The sequence below is a fragment of the Cuculus canorus genome, chromosome 10 (genome assembly GCF_017976375.1).
Source record: "Cuculus canorus isolate bCucCan1 chromosome 10, bCucCan1.pri, whole genome shotgun sequence".
In the NCBI taxonomy this organism is placed as follows: Eukaryota; Metazoa; Chordata; class Aves; order Cuculiformes; family Cuculidae; genus Cuculus; species Cuculus canorus.
Genome location: NC_071410.1, coordinates 17,961,744 through 17,978,059, shown reverse-complemented (window position 1 = coordinate 17,978,059; position 16,316 = coordinate 17,961,744). Strand labels below are relative to the sequence as shown.

Here is a 16,316-nt window from a genome sequence, read left to right as displayed (position 1 = left end):
GATTCATCTTTGACATTCAATATGTTAACTTTTCTTATCATTACTTCTGATCAGTAGAGCTAGTTCAAGTACTATTGTTGACAGTTTAACTCCATTTTCTTTCTGGCAGTCACAAAATGCAGGATACAGCCCTATAGCTGAGCAGGAAGGACTGGAATTCTGCCCCTCTCTGATTTTGTACTAAGTCAGAGGATAGTCATGCACTCTTTTTGTATGCTCATAGAAAGGCCGCAAAGCCAGCGGTCAAGTATTTAGCAAATGCATTCAACACAAATTTCCACAGATCCTTGGGTTAGCGCACTAGTTAGATAAATCTACCTCTCAGCTGGATGAGGTTTTATTCCATGATTTCATGAGCACTTGCTTTACAAACATCTGTAAATTTAGAGTGGACTCACTTTCAATACCTTTGCCAGTTGGATATGATTGTTTGAAGTGGCAGCTGAAGAGTGAAACTAACGTAGCATTGCAGTGGATAGAGCAGACTCATTGAAAACAGAAATATTCCCTTTTTCGCCTATAATTGCTTGGGATTTTTGGTAGGTTTTAGGAGGGGACGTGTTAATTAGTCATGGAAAAAAAATCCGAAGCAGCAAGAGCAAAAAACCCAGACTGCTCCAGAAATGATATGAAGTCTTTTCTTTACCTTCAGTTGTATATCTCGTGTGTACATTTTTGCCAACAACACAAGTCTCACCTATGTCAGGAAGGGACATGAGGGCACTGAAGAGACTGTTTTATATAAGACTGTCTTAGTAGTATTAAATTACACACTGTACTGTCCACACTGGCATCCAATTACCTTTGTGGCTTTGAGTCCAAGGGCAAAAGCGGCAGCAAGGGTAGAAGACGTGGGTCGCATTTTGGAAATGCCTTTGTCGGGCAACCTGTAACAGATGGGTTCCAAAGCTTTTCCCGCTCCCCCAGCTCCTGGTGCTGCCCTCGCTCTGGGCGCACCCTCTGTGCACATTCTGCACATTCCACAAGTGACTTTGCTTATACAACCTTAGCTGCGCTACCTTCCTCTCCCCACACAGGTGAACTGCCGGCTGCCCTCACTAAAACAGAACCTTCCTCATCTACTAGCCAGGCTTACTGCACACAAGTCAGTCATCATTTCTGATTCCATTTCTTGTTCCTGATAGCTAAACACTAAGAGTCCCTGTCCTGGGGTGTTTATTTTCAGGGCAGAACTAAGTTGGTTTTCTAGCATCTACAGAAGCCAAAGTGACTTTGCATGTTACTGTCAAATTTGTAAAAAAGAAACAAACTCCCCAGCACCAAACCTCAGATATCCTTGCACAAAAATGTGCTTTACAAAGCATATCTCCACATTTAAAATAGTGTCCTAAAAACAGATACATCCAGAATATGAGTATGGGTTTCAGCTTTTCTTACCAGGTGCTGGTGAATTAATAAAAGTGAGCATTTTTCTATTTGAATTGCTCTACCAATACTGTCAATGATCTGTCAGGAATAATTAGTAATAAATGATTCTAATGATAATGTCAATGCTAACAACATCAATAAATACTGAATCTGCTACTCAGTGGCAGATTGCACAGGTAAATGGAATAATGGTCTCAAAAGACTGTTCTAAAGTAAGATTATTGTGATTTACTGGGTTAGGATTTTTAATTCTGAAGTTTGGTTTACAAGGATTTTTATTGTCACCTATAACCACCATCATCTGTAGACATTTCTGCTAGAACACATAGGATGGCTTTTATTTTCAAAGCTGCTGAGTATTTCTGGTTCTGGCTGCAGTCAGTTGGAATTGTGGGCAGGCAGGAACTTTAGGAATGAATTGTTAGTTGTTGTTGTTAATTTATTTGGGAAACACAAACAGAATGACTCATTAACTCATGTCTTGAAAAATGCTGTACTCTTTCTCCACAATAAGCACAGTACTGGAAAGCATTACTTTCCAACATTGACTTTGAGCAGAATTTAAGCAACAGTATTATGAATAGGGAATTACATCACTAATCTGCAAAGTCCTGGAAAGCTGATAATGCACAATACAGACAAAAACACAGGAGGTCGAAATGGTATGCTTTGTATCTCTAATGAAACCACCAGAATATGTCTGAACGACATAGGACATAAATAAATATGATGTCACTGTCTTGAAAATATGTCTTCCTGAGGTTTTTCATGTTGGTTCCTGATCTGGGGTTTTAATTTGATGTCATCTATTTGATCATTATATCCTGTTTCTTTTAAAATTCTTGGCTAATTTACTTTCTTTTGCTGTAATTTCCACTTCCAAATTCTTTGATAAGTGTCAGCCTGTGTCTTTTCAGACATTTCCTCTGTATTTAACCCAGTGAGCTGCTTAATCATAAGTCATATATACGGCAATATGGTTTTATTATTATTCGTGTCTTTCTAAAAGCCAAAGCCAAATCTTAATTTGAGAGCACAATAGCAGAGTCTTTGGAAAAAAAAGAGAAAGAATAGTACATCACTGTGGACTAAACAATTTCCTTAGCAACCTTTCATAATAAAGGGCTCTGTAAAGTACTTTTCACTCTTAGACTCTGTCACCTGTATGTCTTTGGGTCTGCCCTCTTGCTCTCATGACAGTCTTTGCTCAGGCAAACTCTGTAGAAGAATTGAAAGGATGTGTTACAGAAAGCTAGACTGCAGAGGAAATCTTCTTCCCGACTCTTCTTTGCTGTGTTTCCTTTTTGAAAGGGCAGACTTTCCTTTGGAGAGGCCTGTGTGTGACTGAGTCCCCACAGTTTACAGTGTCATCTTTGTATGTGGCAACATTCCCAGTACCTATCAATCAGCACTGAATGCCATAAGCACCAAATTCTCATCTATGTCCTTAGTGAGGAATATAAATAGAAATCAAAACCAGTTGTGCAAATGCGTCTTGTAAGTAAGCTGAAAAGAAATGCCTCCTGCCTGCATGTAGAGTAAATCCTCTGTGTAGGTACTTCCATTGAAACATTCTACTTGCTGGTTGTAAATCTAAACTGCTGTGTCTGCACGTATTTGCAACTAGCTCATCCAGTATAAAACTATTGAGAGAAAGAGAGAGAGATCATCTAGCAGAGGAAATATTTTATTGGAATGAAGAAGAAAATGGAGAAATGAACTAAAAGGGCATTATGTTTTGCATTGTTAAATATTCTAGAAATAAACTGGGAACATAAGAGTATCTGATACATACTTTTAAAAAAATCTTTTCCTCTCTTGTCCTTCTCAGACATGTACTCCTAAAATTTAATGGAGTGGAATTGCCTGAAAGAACAGGACTATTTTTAATACACCTTTCTGTGGCTCCTTTGTACATATGTGAACAATTTTAATAAAAACTGTTGGTTCGTAGCAATTCTTAGATGTCTTGTGGTTGATCATCTGTCTGGACAGATGGAATTGGTCACTGAAAGCCAAATAAATAAATTAGCACTATCTTTGAAATGTATAGCTACGCTTGGCATCTGCAGTTACCGCACTCCCTCCCCTCAGTTCAGATGCTTCACCTACACTGCTGAACTGGCCTAACTTTATATTCTGTTTGGCCTTGAGTTAGAACAGAGGACCACCTGCACGAGAGAGATGTGAAACATTATGCGTGCCTTTGTAATGGGATAAAGTACCAGAGTACCAAGTCTGCAAATATTTTACTGAGCAGGTCATGTATTAAGTAAAGCACTGAAAGGTAAAATGATAAATGATGAGGTCATCGTTTTAGAGCTGGTGTCCAGGTGGTGAAAAGCCAGAGGGCTGGAATTCAGAAAAAAGTGACTTCCTTTAAGCTTCACTGACTTGGTGTGTTGCCTTCTTTGCACAGAATGAAGCCGTACTGTCTTGGCTAGCTTTTTTGCCTATTTGTGTATAAATCTGCCTGTAAAGCAAGAACCCTGTAAAGGAAGGATATAGATGTCTTTTTGAGTGTCATGGTTCATCTTTTTGAGTGGCTCAAGGGCTGCAAAAATGCATTGCTTAGAATGCTAGAATTCTAGCTAGTGTAATGTAAATATTTGTGAAATGCTTTAATTAATTCTGCCTGACAAGGCGAGTCGTGGAGGCTCTATTTAGACACTTTACCTCTTTTTCTTTGCCCCATTTTTAACACACAAACTGCCTATCTGCAAGTACCTGCTATATCCAAAGTAAACTAACTGTTACAGACTCATTGAAAAGAAATCCTGGTGAAAACTTTCCATCCTGTCCTGTCATTTGGGGTCAGCTTTCTGCCAGACTACTTGATAGCAGAAGACTCTAATAACTGCAGGAGATGGGGTAAAAGGTACTGGATTTGATCACGGCATTTCATACAACTCCTTTGTTGCTTCCATTACAAAGTGTTGTTAGTGTAATGCAAGGAAATTCTGTTTGAATTGAAATTACTTCTCTCATTTGTGACTGTTCCTTTAGTTCAGTGTGTGATCTAGGTGCCCGGGTGTGAACATATGCATTCAGACTGATGTGGGTTGCACAAAGGTATGGGGTGGAGGGCCTATCAGCCATTTTTCAAAGCACTCATGCTTTGTCAACTATGCAGCAATATGCTTTATTCTTTCTTCTGCCTGGGGCAGTGGAACATCAGTCAAGTATCTCTAGAGTGAAAGTCAGTTGTTTTCTGGTGGTCTAGAGAACTGAATGTGCTCTCTAAAGGGTCAGTTCAAAGCCAGGACTGATGCAAAGGGAGAAATGAGATGGCATGGGCAAGGAAGAGGGTGGGCTAGGGGAGAAAGCTGATCGTTCTGTGGCAGCAAGCTTCCAACAGGTAGAAAAATAGTCTTCTAAACTGGCATGATTTAAAGAGTTTCAAGAAAAGAACTCAAGTTTGAATAATATGCATATGTAATTACTGCCCTTAGGCTCCAATCTTAAAGAATAAATTGCACAGATCTTCAAGAACAGTAGCTTCCTTATTTCTCAGGGACTTAGTTTCTGAGGGATAGAATTAGTCTCCTTATATTACCTGTCAATGCCCTAATGGGATTCCCATTTCAGTAATATCATTGTCTCCTTTTGTGAGTGGAAAGCTCAGGTGCGGATTAACAGACGTGAGCAATGGTCTATTGCTGCTTTCCTGGCAGTGAATAATACCTGAAAAGCACTCACTTGTTGCATGAAAGGTCTTCTGTTGGAAATAAACTCTTTGGCGCCTCTGACTAGGGCACAGCACTCGCAAAGAAATAAGAGTTATGTCCAGGCCTGGCTGTGCACTTGCTTGGTGCCAAGTCCTGGAAACTGTCCCAAACCTTCTTTCTGCTTTGAGAGAGGAAAAAGTAAGACAATGCATACCTTACTTAGATGTAGGGGAATTGGTCTTTGGGCAGGAGAATTGTATGATTGCCCCACATGAATTTTGTTCTCTTTCTGTGTCTGCCTCCATATAACAACACTTGGAAAGCAACAGGCACTGATGTCTCAGCTCCGAGTGAAGCAGCATTGAAGAACAAAGTAGGCAAATTTGAAATTTTTTGGAGACTTTTCAGGACTTCTCATAATCTTATTTGTGCATTTAACGACTATTGTGAGTGCATGCATCAAGAGTTCTTGAGGTTTGGATGTTGCTGACAGCGGGTGGAGGGGCAGAGAGGCCTTCCTGCAAGGCAAGCACACAGTTGTTGTGTGGCCTGGAGCCCCAGAGGAGTCCTGGTAAATAGCGGAGCCAAAGCTGGAGTGCAAGCAGCGCAGAGGCCCAGTGGCGTCTCTGCCACTAGTCCCTTAACATAAAGCAAAAGCCACTGCTGACTAGAGACACTCAGACAAGGCAGAGCGCTTCCTGCTTGGGAGAGACTCCTTAGGGCAGTAGGACTTTTCTAGAGAGGTAAGCCATCTGTCAGAACAGCACCTTCAGCTCTCTGTTGAGCAAGGTGGGGGAAGGATGATCGGAACACATCGGTGGTAGACATTGTTTGTTGATAGCCTGATGCATTCTATGTGTCAATCACATGTCATGGTTGATATGCTTGCTTAACACGGTGAGGCAGGAGTCTGAGAAGAGCTCACGTACATTAAGAGTAGAAATATCCCTTAAAACCAGAGTGCTTTGGTGATTTTAAGTCATGTATGAACTTTTGGAAATTATGCTGTCTCTGAACTCCGCAGCAGAAGCTCCCAGCTGATGAAAGTGTTCAAAGCAGGAAATTACTCTTCACACAGTATGGGTCATAGGATCACAGAATACCAGGTTAGAAGGGATCCTCAAAGATCATCTGGTCCAAGCTTTCTTGGCAAAAGCACAGTCTAGACAAGATGGCCCAGCAACCTGGCCAGGTGAATCTTCAAAGTGTCCGGTGCTGGGGAATCCACCACTTCCCCAGAGAGGTTATTCCACTGGCTGATGGTTCTCACTAGTGAACACTCTTCCTCTTGTGTCCCATCAGAATCTCCCCAGCAGCAGCCTTTACCCATTACCCCTCATCTTTTCCATGTGACTCCTTGTAAAAAAGGAAGTCTCCATCTTCATTTTAGCCACCTTTTAAATACTGCAACAAGGTGATAAAATCTCCCTTATCCAAAGCAGTGGAGCCCTGGGTGCCTCCTGTAGGTGCTTTGCTGTGTGAGCCTTGCTCTGGAGTCCGCAGCGTTCAGGCAGCTTGAGTAACTATGGCAGGGTTAGCTCTGAAAATCAGTACTGGAGTCTCACGCACGGGTTGTAAGCCCAGTCCTAGCTAACGAGAGAGGCTGGATAATCAGGTTTTGAGTTTTCAATCTGTAATTTGCTTTGATCAGACTAAAATTTTGGAAATAAGAAACTGAGGGCTGTGTATAACTCCTGTCCAAGGCACTGCTCCCTTCTCATTAATAGGGCTAAAACAGTGAAGCAACAGGATGCAGTAAGGTGAAGAAATTAAACCGCAATAATTGAGTAAATTTCTTTATGAATTAAAAAAAATAAATGAAAACATTATGTAAAAAATATAAAGAGAAATCAATCCTTTCAGTCTGTCTGTCTTTTTCTGTCTTTCTGTCTTTCTTGGAATCCACGCTGAACCAGATGTTGGGAGTCTGTAGTTTAGTGTTTTTGGATCACTGCCCAGACTTTTACCTATCTTTTCAGCTATTTACACGGGTTTTATTTCTCCAGCTGCACTTTCGCTGATACTGTACAGTCAGACCTGCTAAGTTGGGAGTCACTAACAGAGGGAGTTACTATATTTTCACTGAGATGAACAGTGATGCAAAACATCAAGTGGAAATCATTTTGTCTTTGCTCAAAGAGTAAGAGGATCAAGTTTAATAAAGGGTGTGAAGAAATCTGCTGTGGACAATGATAACACAGAAGGAGGAAAGGGAGCGGCATAGGAATTTTCTTTCCAGCACCATCTCAGAGAAGGAGCAGACAGCTGCTGCTGCTGTTGTGCATGGGAAAAGGTGCAGAGGTCTTTTGTTTAAAACAGGCTGAACTTCCATTGTGTTGTTTGGTTTTAAGTGGTTTTTAGTTTTGATAGCTTCTTACCCTTACTACCTTTTAATTTCTGTTAAAAAATATTTTCTCCATTTAATTTATTAATTATTATTTCTTATGAATTTTTTAGTTGGGTTTTTGATCCATAATGTTACTGTATGAAGGAAATAGATTGTTGGCATAATTACATGTAATGTCTGTGTGCTGGGAAGAGAGAAGTTCTGTCATTTGTCTGTCATGGTACAGCATGTATTGACAGCAAAATCATGACCTGTCGTGTCAGTCCTCTGAAAGACCACTGAATCTGGTTTGTAGGGTTGCTCATACAGTTGAACTAGAACTTTTATTTTGTGTTGGCATAACATTTTGCACATTTCTGCATCATAGCCTTGCAACTCATATGGTCTCAGCTGTAAGGTTCAGACTGGAGGGAGGAAAAAAATTCTCCACAAAAGGCTGGTAAGGGCTCTCCCGAGTGAAAAGGTATGATTTATAAAGGTGTCGTGTGGCAGCCTACCTGAGAGACTGATGCCTCAACTTTGGTCCTGACTCTGGATTTAAGCCAATACTCTAGAGGTTAAATATTCCATAGCCTGTTACCAACCCCTTGAGTGATCTAGTGTCTCCAGGTGCTGGTCTTTTACACAGACTTCTGAGCAAAAGCAATTTCATTGGCAGTAAGAATCGGCCGGTTCAGTTCAACAGGAATTTTTTAATGAAGTCTCACATAGCAGTCGAGCTGAAGATCTTCTTATAGCAGGGAAAGGCAAATGAAGAAAAGAAAGGGGAAATGGGGATATTCTGGAAGGCTATTTTACAGCTCTGTGTCTAGAAAGAGGTGGCAGAAGAGTTGTGTGTCTGAGTGAGTGTGATGAGCCCGGGTGTCTGTGCCAGCTAAGAGCAAACATTTTGTTACTGAGTCTGCTATATGGCACTTGTTATTTTAAAAAACAGTATAAGCTATGAGCGCCTACCTGTTTGAAAGAAATCCTCCCCAAATATAGATTTGGGGGTGGACTTGAAATGGATACCTGAGCTATTGTCACCCAGCACAGCTGACAGTGGTGGCCCTGTTCTTTAAGTGCATTGTGTCACACAGTAACCATGCAGTACCAGTAGGTTCCTTCAGCACAGCATTTCTGCAGGCGAGCTAAAGCAACACAGATTTTTTTTTTTTAAAAAAAAAAAAAAGTGTTTCTAACTTTAGTGTCTAGAGCTATGAGTAGGTGACCAATAGGTCAAGAACATGTATTTTGTAACCTGGCCCCTCTTGCTTGTGTTCCTGAGTCAGTTACATGTTTTGTCCTTAGAGTTAAACTTTGGTCCCAGGTTTCTGTTTTTTTCCACCATTCTCTGCTACAGGCAACATCTGCTACCACAGCATGAACAGTAATAGTACAGCTTTTTTAGCATATGAATTTTGGTCCCTTTGATTCCTACATAGATTTATCGTGAATGTGAAAGTTTTTTTTAAAAGATTGAAGAAGTGCACAATTCACATATAACAGAGAGGTACTGGTAGGGCCCGAGTATTCACATTCGTCTTAGGTACAAGGAGATAGGTTTTTGAAGATGTGTCTGGCCACACCAGCCAAAAGACCACTCTCTATACACATAATTTATGCATTTTTTTAATGCTGCATTGCATTTTGAGGGCCTCTTGAGACTGTCAGGTTTACCATTTGGGCAGGAGCCTTGTTGCTAACATGGCTCCTGTTAAAATCTGAAGGCTCTGGTTCTCTACTTACATTTTGATAGTGATTCATTCCTTATTTCTACAACTCACATTTCACTGTTTTCTTCTCTTCAATTTTTTCCCATCCCAGCAGCCATCTGGTACTTTCTTCTGTCAGCCAAGTTTCTGTTCTTTACCTGGAGCCTTTCAAACAGAGACTCCAGAAGAGAGTGGATTAACAGTTGTCTCTGGAAAGTGAGTTTACCTCCAGCTGGAAAAGCTGTGAAATATAACTATTCATTGATAAGTTATACTTTTCTTCTTGGACATCCTTAATTGTATTTGAAGGCAAATACCTGGGAACAGTTTTCCTTAGAGTTAAAAATCTGTGAGAAGACCCTCAGTGTCTTTACAGAATTGGCTGACTTTACTTGCCTGTATTATGCATGGGGCTTCAACATAACAAATGTGTTTTTTAGAAGACAGGTATTTGGGATTAGCCAAAGGCGAGTTTTGAGACTTTAATCTGGGTCAGATTTAGTCCAAATGAAAGGGATTTGTGGGCATCCTACTATGCTTACTTTTTCTCTTTCTTTTGTGTAGTAAGCTCTGAAAGTTGTATTTGCCCTGCATTATCTTTATCCCTTTTATAATAAAAGTAGAAGTGCATAAATCACTTGAGAAGCAACCTATTCTCTTTTCCGTCTGTGGTTTATTGTAAACTTCCAAAGAATAAAATTTGCTTGTGTATTTTTAATTATTTCAAGAACTGAAATGTCTAGGCTAGTAGTAAAAGTGTCATGAAATTACTGTAAGGTTGCGTGAGTTTTGGCTGTAAATCTTACCCACCTTGACTAGATCTCATACTTTAATTCACTGGGGTATAAAATACCATTTACATTAGTTCTTAGTTCACTTAATCATAATTAAATGGCTTCAGAGACCAATAATTCCTAGAGACTCTTTCTTTGATGTGACACAAATAACAAACTGTGTTTGTAATGTGAAGGTGTTCTACTTCACTTTTACATTTGCCCTAGCCTCATACAGCATATAATGTTCTCTTTAGGTATAGACATATGCTCTTGTTACATGCACCATATGGGTCACAGATGTGGCTGACATGGCTACATGACATCTTTTTTAATTTCATTGCACTACACCAAGGCTGTGCCTAGACCTTTTCATGATGGTTTGGAGGGATTTCTGCTCAAGATTTTAATTTTTTTTTCACCTGAATGATCACTGAGGGGAGGAGCCCTCTTTTTCTTCTGTCAGGTAATATTGTGTTAATAAACACCCTTCTGAAAATAATATTTTGCTGCTGCTGAATTCATTGTCACCTTCAGCATGGCTTTGCTGCAATGTGCTAGTAGTTCCTTTTTAAAAATTTCTGTGTATACAGAAATCTTCTCTTCTGGTCTGTGACTGCAATCTCCTCTGCTCACAAACTGCTTTTTGGAAGGAGAATTGCTATCTATAGATTCACCATAAACATGAAGGGTTTGGAATCCAGTTGTAAGTTTTGCAACTACATTTTGATAGCAATGCCATTTAAGAAATACTTTGACATTAAGGAACTTATTTGGAAGTAGCAGGTTGTTGGTGTTCAGTTTTGTCACAGCGTGAATAGTTTTATTGATCTGAAATGTGAATATTGCCTGTTAACATATACCAGCTCCCTTTGCCTGTAAGTTATGAACGAGAATGACAATATTGTCCTATGCAGGGACAGGAGTTGAACTTGATCCTTGTGGATCCCTTCCAGCTCTGGACATTCTATGATTCTGTATTGCTCTCATGACTCATCTTCTATCCATGCGCAGTGACCTATGAATACTGCTAACTTGGTAGTTACTGTGAACCAAACTCAGGATTTCTGTGTAAGGAGCACAGACTTCCAGCTGTGAACGGGACATTTGGATGTTAGCTCAGCCAGATTATCTGTCTATCTGTCTAACTAACTAACTAAAGGCTCAGTGAACTCTTAGTTCTATTGCATCAGGTTGGAGGAACAGAAGTTACCTGAACAACAGTGCTGGTTAGGAAGTGAACTAATAAAAGCTCCAGGGAAATACTTGTTAAATGTTAAAGGCTCTCAGGTTTTAGTAATTGTCTTTTTTTTTTTGTTGCCTTTGGTAGAAGCTGGATTAGTTCCAAGAGGAAACATATAATTTATCATATAGAAGTTGAACGGGAGAATATCTGGTTCTTCCAACAGCAGCAGACATAGCTATGGAAGAGGAGTGCCCAAGTTAGGTTAAAGGCAAAGATAAGTAATTACTTGCTGATGTCTAATAATCAACAGTGGAAAGTGAATGACCACAAAAATGGCATATTGGTATTAGGCAATTGACCCAATGCTATCCCTGTTTACTCAGTGAAACTTGTCCTTGGCAAGGCTAATTGAAAACTGTCTGCTTCAACCACCTAAACTGTTTTGGTATTTGTTGTCAGTAAATTGTGCAGCCTAAGATAAGGATAGGGGGGCTGACCCAGCACAAAACCCCAAAAGACTGGGCAGGAGAAGCCATGGAACAAGAAGCACCTATCAGAAATAGTGTTCATTACAATTTGGAGTTCTTTCGTGTGGCCTGTGAAAATCCTAATGCCTTGCAATTTTGCACTTTTTGAGGTAGAAAACATTGCAATTAAGCCAGAAGATTCTCATTAAAATACCTTATACATAGAAAAAAATTCTTTCTTCTTTTCCAAAATGTGAAAGAACCTATCAGATTTGCAAGTATGTTATTTCTTTTTCACAAAGTGACCACACCTGAAACCAACCACTGAAAGGACGTTGGCTAATGTGGAACTGTTTCAAGAACTTTGACAACACAGATGGTAAGTCTTGTTCCTTTATCTGAGACAGAGGGTCAGGGATGAGGGATGGTTGGGGATTTTCAGTGCACTTCTACACATTCATCTGAAATTTCTGCCTATAGGATGAGATAGGAAATGAGAAACGCACATAAAATAAGTCTTTGGTTTAGTTCCATCTAACATCTGTTCTTTTCACTACTTCTAAAATGCAAAATATTTTCCATAATTGATTAGTCAGGTAGTTTAATGAAAACAATAGAATAGTCTATTATATCTCTTGTTCCACATATGCTTAGCGATATCTCTTCCTCTGACTCAAGACATGAGAAAAGAGGAATCAGAGCTCTAGATGAATAATTAGGAATTCTATATATATTTCCTTTACCTGAAATATATCTACCTTCTTTCTTAATGGACATATGGAAGCTACATATTAAAAAGATATTAAAAAGTTATGCTAAACTATGTATATTTTCTAATGTAAATGTCCGTGGTATAGAGAAATGTAATGAGAACACATTTTTCTTTTGATATATTTGCTGCATGTACTTCAGATGATTTCCTGCTCTTGCTGAAAGCCACTCCAGTTTTCTGCATGCACTTGGCAGTTATTACCAGTCTCACTTCACTTTCCATATGCCTTTACAAGACATCTCTAGCATTGCCTTGCACTCCACTTCCCATGTACCTGCGGCCACAGGAAGAGAGCGTGGTGGAGCTCAGGAGATCCCTGCTGACTGAGTTTCAGTGCACAATGAGTTCCCAAGGCACGGAGTGGCTTCCTGTCACTAATGCTATCTACTAGAGCAGGGCAATGAATGTCATTAAATTTGGAAAGTTTTCATTTCAACTTTGACCTTTTATTTGAATATATACATTCAGCTAAATTTGAAAAGCAGAAGTAGATTGCAATTCAAAGGAACTCATTTGTTCAAAATATTTTGGAAGGGACATTTGAGTAGTTTCAAAAGGTTTTGGCTTTGTTTTAATGGGAAACTTGCCCAAATTAATTTGCTTCCATAGTTTTTGTTTTGCTGAAACAGCAAGGAGTTTTCTCACCCCTCCCTGCCCATCACCTCTTCTTGATAAACCTCTTTCTGAATCTCTCTGATACCGACAGAAATCAGATTTGAAGGATATTCATGTGGAAAGAAGTAATTCAGAAATGAGTTTGAATTGATATTCACCCGTGCTGGCAGACATAATTGGGCTAATTATACTCTATAAGTCCCTTTATTTCACAATCTGGAGAGGCTGGCTACTGCAAGTGGAACCATCCCTGGCCTAAACCTCTTGATCATAGTTTTTCCATCAATGCATATAATACATTCAAGGTCCTTCTTGATTCTTTACAGCTTTTAAGGAACTGTTTTAGTGTACTGCTTTGCACCTTTCATGAAGGTTATTTTCTAAAAGATTATGCAAAGGCAAGTAGAACTATTTCTGCAGAATAATCTTTATTAAAGGTCATGGCCTTTCTTCCTCCTTCTGAAACCTTAGAAGAGCCATAGGCTTTGTATCGCCTCCAGACATTAAGGGGTCCATTTCAAAGCAGTGAATGTGGGAGGTGCACACACAAATCTTTTTAACAAATAATGGGATTTATTTTTTGACTTGACCCTTTTGAGCACAACTTTGAAAATTTACTCAAGAACAGCTATCTGAAAAGTCTTCAGTCACCACTCTCTAGGATAAAGAATTTATGGCCAAGCAGGGTTTGGGCTTTGCTTCACCTTATCTACATGGCTGGAAGTAAAAGATAATTAAGTGTCTCACGGTTGCTTAGCTTCCTTGGGGCAACTGCTGCCTAAGTTGACCATGGCAGTTTGCTCTTTTACTGGAGCCTACTTACATCTATAGTAGAAGGGATGCACAAATATTTAGTATTGCTGCAGCACAAGGAACTATTTTTCCAGCCCTGCTGCTAGCCCATAGTATCTTGACACACCATGCTGTTACACTGACCTTTTATCCTGTCTGCTGCTTTTACATCAGCTTCTCACAGCACAGCAGTGTGGGATATACTTTTTGGAGAGAATGTTTCTCTATGTCCTATTAAGGTTCAGACAACAGAATGTCAGCTGTAAACCATAGATATTCTGCATGAAGGAGTTTCTAACACAAAGAGAGGTCAACAGAGAAGAGAGACGAAAAGACTGTAGAAGAGACATGAGAGAGGGAATGTATCCCTTAGCATAAGAGGTACATGAAAGATGTACAGACAGGGCTGTGATGATAGTGGATGGGAAATCATCAAGACAGAACTGAGATGAAAATATGGGTCACAAAGATTAATGCTGAGTATTGAAAGAGAGTTTTTTCATGTCATAGGAGTCATTGATATGAAGAACAGCCACAAAAGAACAATTTGAAATTCCCCTGGCACATTTACTTGCAAGAGCTGCCTGAACTGAAATGGGTTTACACCAATCCTTCCCTCAGAGGAGTCCATGAAGTCTGTGGCAGGATTCTTAGTGCTCTGTATTGTTGTCAGTCAAACCCAGGCATTTGGCAAGTCTTGTGGAGAGGAATTCTGTGAGCTTGGCAGAGATCAGACTTGTACTGAAGGTGGGAGATATTTCATGTATTCAGGACTGGTGCTGTAGAAAGGCAGCTGAGACCTAGTGTGACCATTTCCTAAAGTGCTTTCAAGACTATCTGTGCCCAAGGAAGTTTTGAAATAGGAAAGAACTGGTGCTGAGCCAGAAGCAATCTAAGGAAATAAAAAAGCTACTGGATCATCTAATTCTATAACGGCATACAGTCAGAGGTAATTTTGGCAGGTCAATGTTTCACTGTGCATACCAGACATTAAATCTCTAATGTCACAGCACATTTCTTTAGCCTAAATAACACTATCAACTCAGAATAAAACAGGGAAAATAATTTCTATTATCCCTTAAGGAATTGGGAGGGAGGGGGGAAGTGTTGTTGTTTTTACACTGTAAAAAAGAATTGCATTTACTCTTCGGTGTAGCTGTAGATGAGGTATTTCTTTAATAGTGCATTGTCACTTATCCACAGGCTCCGGAAGGTATAGTCCATCTGGATGCATGATTCATTCAGATTAATTACTCATCCAATCCTGGGATCTGTAGTAGAAAAGCAAGCAATTAACCTGTCCTAATAAGAGCCAGAAACAAGTCTTAAGGAAGTTAAAACTAAGCAGGTAGCCGGTGTTTAGTTTCCAGAGCAAGTTTTAACACCAGCAGGTGGTGCTAAAATGTCCATTAAAAGGAAAAAAATTCAACCACCCAAACATCTCAAATTTCCTTAAAATCATAAACTGTCAGGGAAAGATAAATTGAGATACTTTAGCTAATTGCTGTGGAAAGTTGAATCTAGGGTGATGTTAGTCCTCTTTTTAGTTGGAGGACAGAACACGTATGAAGATGTGTGCAGCCCTCAATTTCCACTTTGCTTTCAAGATGGATCAATTTTCCCTGAGGGAGGTCTTTACCATAAATAAGGTGACTCAAATATTTCAGGAATTTTCAATCAGATTCAAACTGACAATTAAAAACTTTGTTGTGTAATTGTGCTGATTAATTAAAGGAAAGATATAAGATTTTTAGACTCATTTTCATTCTCAATTAAGTACTTGAAACAACTTGAAACAATTCTTATTCTAAGGATATTACTGTATAATTTTGTTGATCACTAAAGGGAAGCCACGTTATCTTTTATGTACAGAAGCCCCTCATACCACATGAAAAATAAAAATATATTGTAGAGGAGCTGCATGGTTTAACTTGGGGAAATTTACTGTTGGAATGCAGAGGTTTTCAGTTTTCATTCAACTGGTCACATTGGTCCAAACCTGATAACCAGTGAAGGCTAATAGTCACTGAGGAGTGTGTTAGGAGGGTTTCATGAGGCAGCCTGCAGCTGTTCCAGGCAGCCCGCATCTAGAACAACAAATGAAAACCTTCTTGACAGCCCCTGCAAAGGGGCATGCCACTAAAATGGCTCTTTTCATCTTAGACTAAAGCTAACACGTATTTGCCTGTGTGCAGGAGCAAAGAGAAAAATGATTGATGGGGAGGGTGGGAAAGGATCATGGACAGTAAGTGATCTCAGGACTAGCCAAAGTGCATTTCTTACCTAAATACCCAATAGTTTAGATAGTACCCACTTTTATTTCCTTCACTGTTTGAGTCTCTTCCCCTCAGGCATAATTGTGCCATTTATATACTGTTTGAAACACATAGATTAATACTGATGGTGATTTAGGGTCAGAGCCGGGCATGTTTCTTTAAGCAACATGAAGAAATCAAGCTGAAATTTCTGAGCACTGATACAGTAGAGCCACAAAACAACTGACAGGCATTCAAAATGCCATATTCTGGCTTAAGGAGTGGAAGATTTTGGTGTTAAAGACTCTGCAGCAAGCTTGGCTTAGATTTAAAAGACCCTGGCTTCATAAATAATGAC

At 39.6% G+C, this 16,316-nt stretch overlaps 1 long non-coding RNA gene across 2 annotated transcripts in view; it reads left to right on the top strand.

The window, feature by feature from the left end:
* The window catches only part of LOC128853221 (uncharacterized), a 77,055-nt gene that overhangs the window by 33,747 nt on the left and 26,992 nt on the right, over positions 1 to 16,316 (top strand). For both annotated transcript variants that reach the window (XR_008451564.1, XR_008451563.1), the window contains exon 5: positions 11,827 to 11,903. This is a non-coding gene — a long non-coding RNA (uncharacterized LOC128853221). The remainder of the gene's footprint in view (positions 1 to 11,826; positions 11,904 to 16,316) is intronic.